Below are 10,362 nucleotides of genomic sequence, written 5' to 3' on the forward strand. Positions count from 1 at the left end.
TACACTCATTGCTGGATCCACTGCCTCTCATCTTTGCAAGCTCTATGTCACTTTAGAAATAAAATTCAGTAAGCCTCCAGAGAGTAGGTCACATTCACTCAGAACTGCAGAATTAAACCCAATCAGTTACAAGCATACCTTCGTTCAGATTTTAATTTCTGTGGTTGTTGCCCAGTTCACATTTAACACTCTTTTCCAACAACAGGCTTTTATGAGTTAGGATTGCAACTTGACTAATGCCAGAGACAGGTATGCCCGTGACTCACGTGTTGCCAGCGCCTTCGCATAGCAGTCTGCAAAAGCACCTCTGCAAAACATAGTCATCCCTTGGGCTGATGAGACAACTAAATTTCCTAAGCACTGAGTACACCTATACTATCAACCAGAAATGTACTGGTGAAATTAATGGTGCTCCCACACTAATATCCGCTGCTCCCATAACTGGCCAGGTGCCCCTTTCCATGCTGTGCCACTTTTCTTGCACAGCCTGGGCAGTGCCAGCTGAGGCAGCTCTTCACTGTACTCCCATGAAGAGCACGTGTTTGCTTTGGTTTCATGTTTTCCTGAGTCTGTGGCTAATACGAAAGGGCTATAAGCTCACCTAATATTCATAGAGCTACTTATGTACTACAAAGTTTAGTTTTGCATCTGCAGAATTAAATCCACGTCTGAGGCAATTTCTAATTGGCATCTCTCAGAACTTACTTTCCATGAAATCCTGGCCTTTCCTCAATAGAAAATCATGCTTCATTGGGCAGAATATCTGTTCCTACTAATCAACATTTTCAAACAACAGGATCAAAGCAGTTCTATTGTCCTTCATTTTCTTCTTACACTGAATTAAAAGCTGAATGGCACGGCGACGTTTCCAATGTCCTTCTATTGCCATCTGGTGCTCGTATCATGTAAATGCACGTATTCATGCATGTGGCATCTTTCCAGTACCAGCAGCCCGTGAGGGATGCTGGAGAGGGACTCTTCATCAGGGACTGTAGTGATAGGACAAGGCGTAATTTAGGTTAGACATTAGGAAGAAATCCTTTACTGTGAGAGTGCTGAAGCCCTGGCACGGGGTGCCCCGAGAAGCTGTGGCTGCCCCATCCCTGGCAGTGTTCAAGGCCAGGTTGTAAGGGGCTTGGAATAACCTGCTCTAGTGGAAGGTGTCCCCGCCTGTGGTAAGGGGTTAGAACAGAATGAGCTTTAAGGTCCCTTTCAACACAAACCATTCAGTGATTCTACGATTTATTTCAAAACTGCAGTTCTTAATCCAGGCTCCCAGTGCCTGCAGGTCCATGGGCTATTTCTAGGACTGCAAAATCTAACTACAAACTACATTTGCTCTCAGCAGACTTAAATTTTCAACTCAGTGGTCCATTCCTCTGGGAAAGTTTTATAGGTCTAAGCATCAAAGAACACTGATAATCAATATATAAATGTCCATATGCATATATAATGACATGTACATGCATATAGTGTGTTTATATGTGTAGTAAGTCACAATATATCTAAAATTCACCTGCAGCCTCAAGATAAACCCCAAGAATGTGGCTTCAATGCAAGCAGAAAACAAGGTGTAACATGCTATTTCTTCTATTTGTCTCTGCACTCACCATCCTCCCCATTCTAGTAGCATTAACCCAGATACAAAACCACTAAACTGTCCTAAATACAGTGAGGTATTTTGGCATGTATTTCAGATAACTTCTGAGTTCTAAGTATATTAAGTCCATGCTTTCCTAAGATTTTTCCACTAACTTGAAATCTTAACATGCAATTCAAAAAGACATCTATGATTCTGGTATCAACTGTTGATTTATGCAACTGGAGCATTAAGAAAGTTGGTTTGTGTTGGGAGAGCTGTGATCAACTCACCAATTTTGTAAACAGGCAAGGTGTATTTCGCAAGATTAATGTTTTAGGAATGGCTCCAAAACCTGACCTGGTCTAAACCAATCCAAGTTGCTTTCACATGTTTTTTTCAACCTTTTTTTTTTACATACTTAATGCATCTGAAGTTTTTCCCTAGGTCTGCTTTAGAGTAAAAACTACATTATTCTAAAGTAATAGCTATCACAGTAAAGGTAACAATCATAATTGATCTACTATTAGTGTCTGTAGTAAATTCAAATTTCACTGCTCCCATTAAATTCCAACCTTAAGTCACTGTACAGAATTTTTGCCATCATCCAGATGATTTCTATACCATCCCTACTGCCTCCAGTTCTCAAACCATTACATTTAATTTCTTTCTGGCCCTTGTTTATTTTGTTGGAATTTTTTTAAGGACCCATAGGACATCAGTCAGTTTGTTTCATCCTTCTTCTCCACAGCCAAAATTTTATCACATATGAAAAGTGTTTCTCTAAACCTTTAGAGTTTATTTCAACTTTAAAAGATATTAATTTACTAATCCTAATCCTAAAGCTGCCTCAGCTATTAGCCACTTGTTTATTTAAGGGCCTTTAATTTCTTCAGAACAAGCTTTACTTTATTAATCAAATAGATTACTTCTAGACAGATCCAAAAGTCTCAGTGGAGTTACTGGAAATGTCTCCTAGACTCCCATGGGTTTTGGATCAAATATTTGATAATTGTTACATGTGTGTTTGCTCTCCAGGGACTAGAATTTAAAATTTTCCTATATATTAAACACTACAGATTCAAAAACATCAGACAAGCTAAATACTACTCCATCCTCCTTCCAGCTAACCCTCAAATTGAACTCCGTCATTTTGCCAAGGGAGGCAAGTATATGTCACGTTTGCTATACCACGCCCAAGACATTTTCCTTACAGCAGTCACCAGTACATACTTTATAGATCAGCAATTCATGGAGAGATTTAGATCTAGAGCTTCCACTGAGCTAAGAGGACTCTGAGTGTCTGCAACTTCAAGAATCATTAACACGATCTACTGGTCCTGTCAGCAGAAAGTTGGCTGCCTGCCTTACTAGCTAGAACATGATAACATGATAAACAGCTTTAAACCACATCAGTGAGGCTATTCTAATCCCTGGGCTAGAGGGAATACAATGGCAAGTGTTTCTTGTCAGTCTCTGTTGAAACTCTCAGTCTGTAAGAAATGTTTTGATGGAACACATTTAAAATGCTTATTAGGACAGTGGAGAGAAGCCAGGTGTCCCTTCGTGCAGTCCTAACCACAAGCATATCAGCTGTAAGGAAAGAACCATCTTCTTTCTTGATGAAAATGAGCTAGTTCTGCTCATTTTCATCCCATCAGAATTTAGGCTTTTTCCTGAATCACACAAGTCTGGGGCACTACTCATCTGAGGTTTGCTATTGCCAAAGAATCCAGGCTACCCTAGAGGCTTGGTGTAGACCTGGTCACTGAACTGTGTGCTGCATGACAGATGAAATGAATTTAGATTCAAGCATAAACAACCAAATAACAAACTAGATCTAAAAAAATGGCTTTAACATTGTGAAAAGAACAAGAATACATAGGAAAAAACAGACAAGATTTTACTACAGCATCCTGCCTGCTGAATGAAGCAATTTCTCTCTTACACTCTGTATGAAATAGTCATTTCACAAGCATTTGATAACAAGGAAACATTTCTGCCCTATATCTCAGATTAGAACGCAAGATATCAAAACCAAACAATGGTGAGAGATGATTCAAAACATTCAGAATTCACATATGTGGTTCACATATGTGAACCTGTTACTCAGAGTGCCAAGGAAATCTTTTTATTACACTAACCCCACGAGTCAACACTGTAACTTGTGCAGCCAGCATCTTCTCTCCTTTCAAGCCTTTTTATTTATTTTATGATGAAGTTCCACTAGATGGTGCTTTCTGAGGAGAAAACCATCAGCCCCGTTTTCTTTAAAACATTCTCTTGCTGCAGCACTGGAACAAAATAAACAAGCACTGCAATTATGGCAGGCTTTGAAGCCATTAGACTCTCAACGCTTGCTCTGTTTCTGAGGAAAGCAAGCATCTTATGTATTACACATTACACTAAATCACTAGTGTAAACTGCAAAATAAAACTAAGTTCCTGAATGCTTCCTTTTTTTTACTGTATGACATTCCAGTGTTTCAAAGTGAATGCATTTTGTGCATATTAAACACATCAAAATAGTGATTTTAGTCTTGCATGGCATACGTAAGATATTTTATTTTTACAGATAAACCTATTTTTCATTTAGCTATGTATAGATGTTCTGATTATACACAATGTATTCAATAAATACAAATAATCTTTCTTTATGGAAAGTGACAGCTAATTCTGTCAGAGAAATAAGAGGGAGAAATGCTATTCTTATCAATTAGAAGAAGTAATAAACAGTCTACTGAAAATGCTGAGATAAAATAGTGAAAATTGTTTCTCATGTATGTTAAGACAAAGTTAGCTGTAGTTTGCATGACCCGTGGCCCCTCATCTGTGGATATGTTCTTTTTTGACATTTTAATTTGGTCAAAAGGAGATCACACTGTAAAGGAAAGGTTACTGCTGTCAGAGATATCAGCCCTTAAAAGAGCTTGCTTCTTAACCTGTTATGCATTCCTAGTAAGACTATAAGCTTCATACATGTGCCTATTTAATCAGAGTAACAAATCCTCTCCCAATAGTGGCTAAGTATATTCCCTCAGTATGGAAAACAACAGTAGTTCAATAAACATGATGACCAATTATGATTTTAATGAATCGTTGCTGTACGTTACCAGACTCATGAGTTGGACATAGAATGAACATATTACATCAAACTGAAGAATAAACTGAGCTCTTATAACAGCTAATCCTGAAAGGAGGACAACCACTAACAATTAGAGATGTGTTATCTTCACAACCAGCTGAGGTACACGCTTAGGGACATAAAGTGGGGGACCTTCCCACCGAAAACATTAAACTCTGCTCTCTACAAGAGCTGAGGCACTTGTAAAAGTTTTGATTCCTACCTAAATCCTTGTTCCCTCCACAGTTACAATTTTATTTAACAGATTGATCACAACTGAAGTGAACTCACAGGAAGCCTGATTCTGTCACCTTTGCTGAGGTGGAGTGCTCTTTGACGTATGCAACCCTACTCCTTCACAGGAATGCCTGCATGGCAAAGCACTGCACAAAACAAGATGACAGAACTGAACTGTGAAGTAGAGGGAAGGACATCTCAAGACTCAAAAGGGAATTTTGCTGATTAATTATATTACTTAATTATATCCTTACGTTACACCTTGGATTAGAAATATATAGACAAAATACATCCAGGGAGCTTTGGGGGTTAAATGGTTCCTGCTTTGGACAATGGCACATCACATCCATGTAGGACCCCTCTCCAGAGACCGCACGGACTCTGCCTCCCATCGCTGTACAGAGAAAACTCCCTCCACTTTCCAAAGAACGACAGAAAAAGAGGATCAGTTTTTAATCACCAAACTCAAAGTCTGGGTAATCTAAATTAGTTTTCTGTAAGAACAAGCTGGAGAAAGGAATGTTTCAAGAGTACTACACTACCAAGTTTCACTGCAGTTTTTGCAAAACTGACATTTTTTTACGGTGAAATTTTGATTTTATTAAAAGTTTTATTTAATTTGTTTTTTTTTTTTCCCTGATGGGAAGACAGTAATTCTCTTTAGGTCATGTGAACCTGTTCTGAAAACATTTTACTTCTTGCATTCAACTTAAAGATCACTTCAGATCATTTCAACAACAGCCAATATTAACCAAAGGTGCTAAAATATATCTGGTTTCCACTCACACCAGAGCTGGAGCTTCCTGACTAGACTCAATGTCCCAGGACTCATTCACAGAGTTCATTTTCCAGATGAACTCCAGATATTATCCCTACTGTGACATTGTGTCGCCCTACCCACAAGAATACATGCGGGTATGAAGCTTCAAAATAACACTGCAGGAGCGCTTATCAACACAGTTTGATGTCAAACACAGTTGTTAGAAAATGTTTTTGTGATGCTGAGAATCTCTCCAAGGTCTCATTATAGGCACAAAATTTAATATATATACATTTATTTTAGAAAACCACTGATTTCTTATTAATAAATTGACTGAGGGTAAATGTTAAACTAAGTACCCCTTGAGATCAAAATTCTTCAGTCAGACCACCGAAAAAAGTACTAAAGTAAAACAGAACGTGCAACACTATTTAATCTGATTCTACCTGTTTTAACCTATAGAGACAGAAATAGACAAAATCATGGCAGTATCCCAAACAGAGAACCATCATAGATGAAAGATTTTGCCATTCTCTGATGTTTTAGTATTTTGTAAGATATCATTAAATTTGAGCATGGAAAAATTAAGGATAACAACTATCCATGAACGCAAACTAATTGGATACAGAATATGTAAGAATGTCTGAAAAAGTGGGGCTTTCCCAGCAGCACCTCTGCAAAGGAACAGGAAAAAGTTTGGACAGACACCTGATTCTTACTTCATTATACTGGCATAAAACTCTACTGGCAACATTTCAAGTAAATAATGCAGAGATTTGGGGAAAAAAAAATAGTGAAATGTGTAATTTACAGGAGCTTCTGAATAAAATGGTGCAGCCCTATACCTAGCCAACTCAAAGACTGAAAGAAATAATATTGCATGGAAATAATTCATCTTTGTCCTTCCATCTTGGGTCTCATAATTCAAACAAGCCAAAGAAACATCACGGGCATAATGATGCAGAATTATAAATAAATATAAATCTCAGTGAGCAATAATTCCTTTAAGTATCAGTAAGTGTGAAAGGTCACTTCACTTTACCAAACATCCACATGAACATGTACCATATAACAGTGATTCTCAATGATTCAGGTGAAACAGTAGGGTAGCTTCTGAAATAAGAATTCAGCTGTGACCGAGTTTGGGTGTATACTTTACCTATAAAGAATGTAATAAAGCTTTAGGATTGAGAAAAAACACTTGAACTAGCCATGTTTGATAATTTTCTTGTTTTTTCTTGTTATACAGAGCATCTCATTCCTTTTGCTGTCCAGTATAGATACATATATATATAAAAATACACATATACTGGACATACGTATGTCCAAGACAATAATTAACTCTTTGCCACTTATCTCACAAGTCTGTCTTAGCCCACCATCTCTCTACTTCCTCTCATTCTTGAGCTTGTGCACAACAGAATATGACAGTTATTTTTCCTCAAAAGGTTTCTGTTTGGTTCCTTTGTTTTTCATGAGGACAGAACTGCAGGCTTCCAAGGAGTTCATAGAGACCACTCCTGCTCTTCTTACAAGCTAAGCTCTTCTTGCTACAGTTGTCAGCACTAGAATACTGATGTTCAAATGTTTTTCTCATTTCCATATGGAATACATAAGAAGACCAACCACTCAGAGTCATGGTCTCATTCACCCTTCAGTATGGCTACAGCTTTAGACATCTGCTAAAAAGCTGGTCAGAAGTAAAAACATTAAAGAAGTATTTTCTAAGATGAATGCCTCTCCAGGAGAGGTGGAACTAGCACCGGGCAAAGAAAGGGAAATCAGCAGCTTTACAGCATGACCATTTCTGCCCCTCTATAACCCTTAAAAGATACTTCAAAAACATCCTAAATGAAGGCTCTATTGGTCGGCAGGGGGGTAAAAACATAGATTGATTTGATAAGTTCCTTTTCAACAATCCATAGGATCAACAGATTTCACGCAGGTCCCATGAGATTCCAGGACATGCTCCTTTCATTCCTTCTGCTTCCCAGCTACATGCTTAGCCCAGCTGCCTGGCAACATGAATTGCAGTGGAAATCTTTAGGGAATCCTTATATTATAATGTTAAACAAGTTAGAAATAATTAAATAAGGAGAGACGAAGAAATTGTCTCTCTCCAAACATAATTAGGTTTCAATAATGATCATCTAAATATGTAGTTCACACTTCTATCTCTTCCTTCTCAGTGGCTCAATGCAAGTTTTTGCTATGAAGCAGCTGAGTTCAAGACTGATGTAAAATTTAATCTTTTATTCTTTGTAGTCTTAGTTCCATTAATTAAGCAGAAATTCAACCAGCCGGAGACCTATTATTCATAGACTTAATTAAATCAAGGTAACATTCAGAGGATGCACGTTTTAATCAGTACTTTTCAAATATCTTTTGAACAATTTGATTAGCATTTATCTTCTTGAAAGGATATCTTTCTAGATTCTTGGAATCAGGTTTCCCAGATTCTGAAACAAGCTGGAAGCAGTGGCAATATGCACAACTATTTAACCGAGAGAAATGAGCCACACTGGACTGCTGTAAGAACTAAATATTTTTAAAACAACTCATTCAGAGCAATGTATTTCAGCTAAGAACATAGTTGCAAGAAAGCTTTGTGGTGGAGAATTCAGCTAAGATAGAAAGCCCAAAGAAGTAACACTGGAAATCACAAACTGGCCCCTCAAGGCTACTATAGCAATAGAAGCCAAGGAGAATTATATCAGGAGAGAGCTCCCTTATGCTGCAATATTGATGAAAAATGAGAAGAAACTGCATTCAAGCACAGAAAAAAAAAAAAAAAAACACCATCTGTTTGGAAAGTGCTGTATCAAGTATTCCATGGTATGCACCTGAGGTAAGTAGAGGGCAGTGCTATTCTCATCAAAGTTCAAAACAAACAAGCTATGACTTAAAGTGAATGAGAGATCTGACAAATCCACACCATACTTATCTATTGGGTATTGTGACATGAAGAGCTAACCCAACAGATCCAAGATTTTTATTTTCTTGCATGCTCTGAAGCATTCATTTATGTTTCACTCTAAAGATTAAAAGTACTGAAGAGAAAAATAAATTTAATGACAGAACAGAGGTCACTCAGTGCAAGGAGTCATCAGGGACAACTGTTCTCAGGGGCACTTTTAGCGTGGTATGAATTAAATTCAGCATTGTAAAAGGCAATGATGTGTACAGATGGGACCCCTTAGAACAAGGGGGAGTACAGCTTCAGGAGAAAATCTTTACAGAGGATGTCAAACACCATTTATTTCTAACAATGAATATTTAACTCCCAGGCTCACTCATGTGTGCTCCTGTACTACCAATAGCACAATCCCAGTCTCTGATAGAGAGAAACACGATTTAAGATTGACATAGTCCACATTCTGAATCCAACCCCACAAAAACCATTAAAAATACCTCACTCTACCCCCTGCTAGGCTGTCCTTAACAGTACTGAATCAGCATCACACTGGCTCCTGTGGTGCAGAGACCAAGTGCTGATTAAAATCAATGTTTTATGTGCGGTGTAGGACAGATGGTAGCAGCAGCTAGAAACCTTTGCAAAATGTACATTCTGCAATTATCAAAACAGCAACAAAAAACCTGCAGCATACACAGAAAGAACTGCAAAAAGCAGAGCTGGCTTACTAGCCCAGAGAGCATAAATGTACAAGAAGGACTACTGAATCAGAGGATTGTCATTTTTGCCAAAGCAGGCCACTGCAAGGCTACCCAAAGCAGGAATGCTTCTGACACAGTAACACACTTCCTCAGCATGCACAATTACGTGTTCAAAGCATTACCTTGAAACTACTAGTTTATCTGTGCAATGGAGAAAGCCATACTGGGTCTTTGCTGGAATGTGGCTCTTGCAGTGTTGACAAACACTGCTTTTACTGGGCTATGGGGACAGTGAGCCCCCTGCAACTTGCTTGGTCTGAAGGCAGAGAGACATGTCTGGGTACTTGTACAAACAATGAACAAGTTTTCTTTGGCAGGGATAATTAGCAGATTACAAATGTTATATAAAACTAGCTCAAATTAAGGAATGGAGCTTTTCTTCCCCCCATTTTTTTTTAATTTGGTCTTTCCAGAATCCATTAAAAAGCCCCTGCAGTGCAATCACATGCCTCCTTCCAATCTTATTCTAGCAGTCAAAAAAAATGGGTAAACGTTTAGGAAGAGATAAATACTTCCCATTTTTCACACATAACTCACAGTGCTCCCTGAAATCTAAAGCCTATCACCCCCATCATACAACTGCAGGCTTCTGTTCTCACATTTCTTCTTCATCCAAAGCACTTCTCACTCTCACTAATGTACTTGGCTTGATTATTTGTGGGAGAAAATCCATGCCCCAGATTCATCACAGGTTCTGTAAAGGAGCACCACAACTTGTTTATGTCTTATTTTTATTAGTGAAGTCAGTAAGCATTTCCTAGGTAGAGGTGTACGAGTTGGACTGTCATCTTCAAACACAGAATAGAAACAGCAAAGGTGAAATTTATATGGACGATTATGTCCATATATGTAGTAATATAGCCACCAAGGAGTTCAGAACTGTTTCTCTTCTGAGCCTCGAGATGAGAAGAACAGGAATCAAACTCTGACTCTACAGGCACAATCCTAAGTCCGTGCTTCTTGACAAACTCTACCAATCTTTTTGCAA

The sequence above is a fragment of the Pezoporus flaviventris genome, unplaced genomic scaffold (assembly GCF_033815535.1).
Source record: "Pezoporus flaviventris isolate CSIRO_AGI_PZ_B2104156 unplaced genomic scaffold, CSIRO_AGI_Pfla_v1 ptg000040l, whole genome shotgun sequence".
In the NCBI taxonomy this organism is placed as follows: domain Eukaryota; kingdom Metazoa; phylum Chordata; class Aves; order Psittaciformes; family Psittacidae; genus Pezoporus; species Pezoporus flaviventris.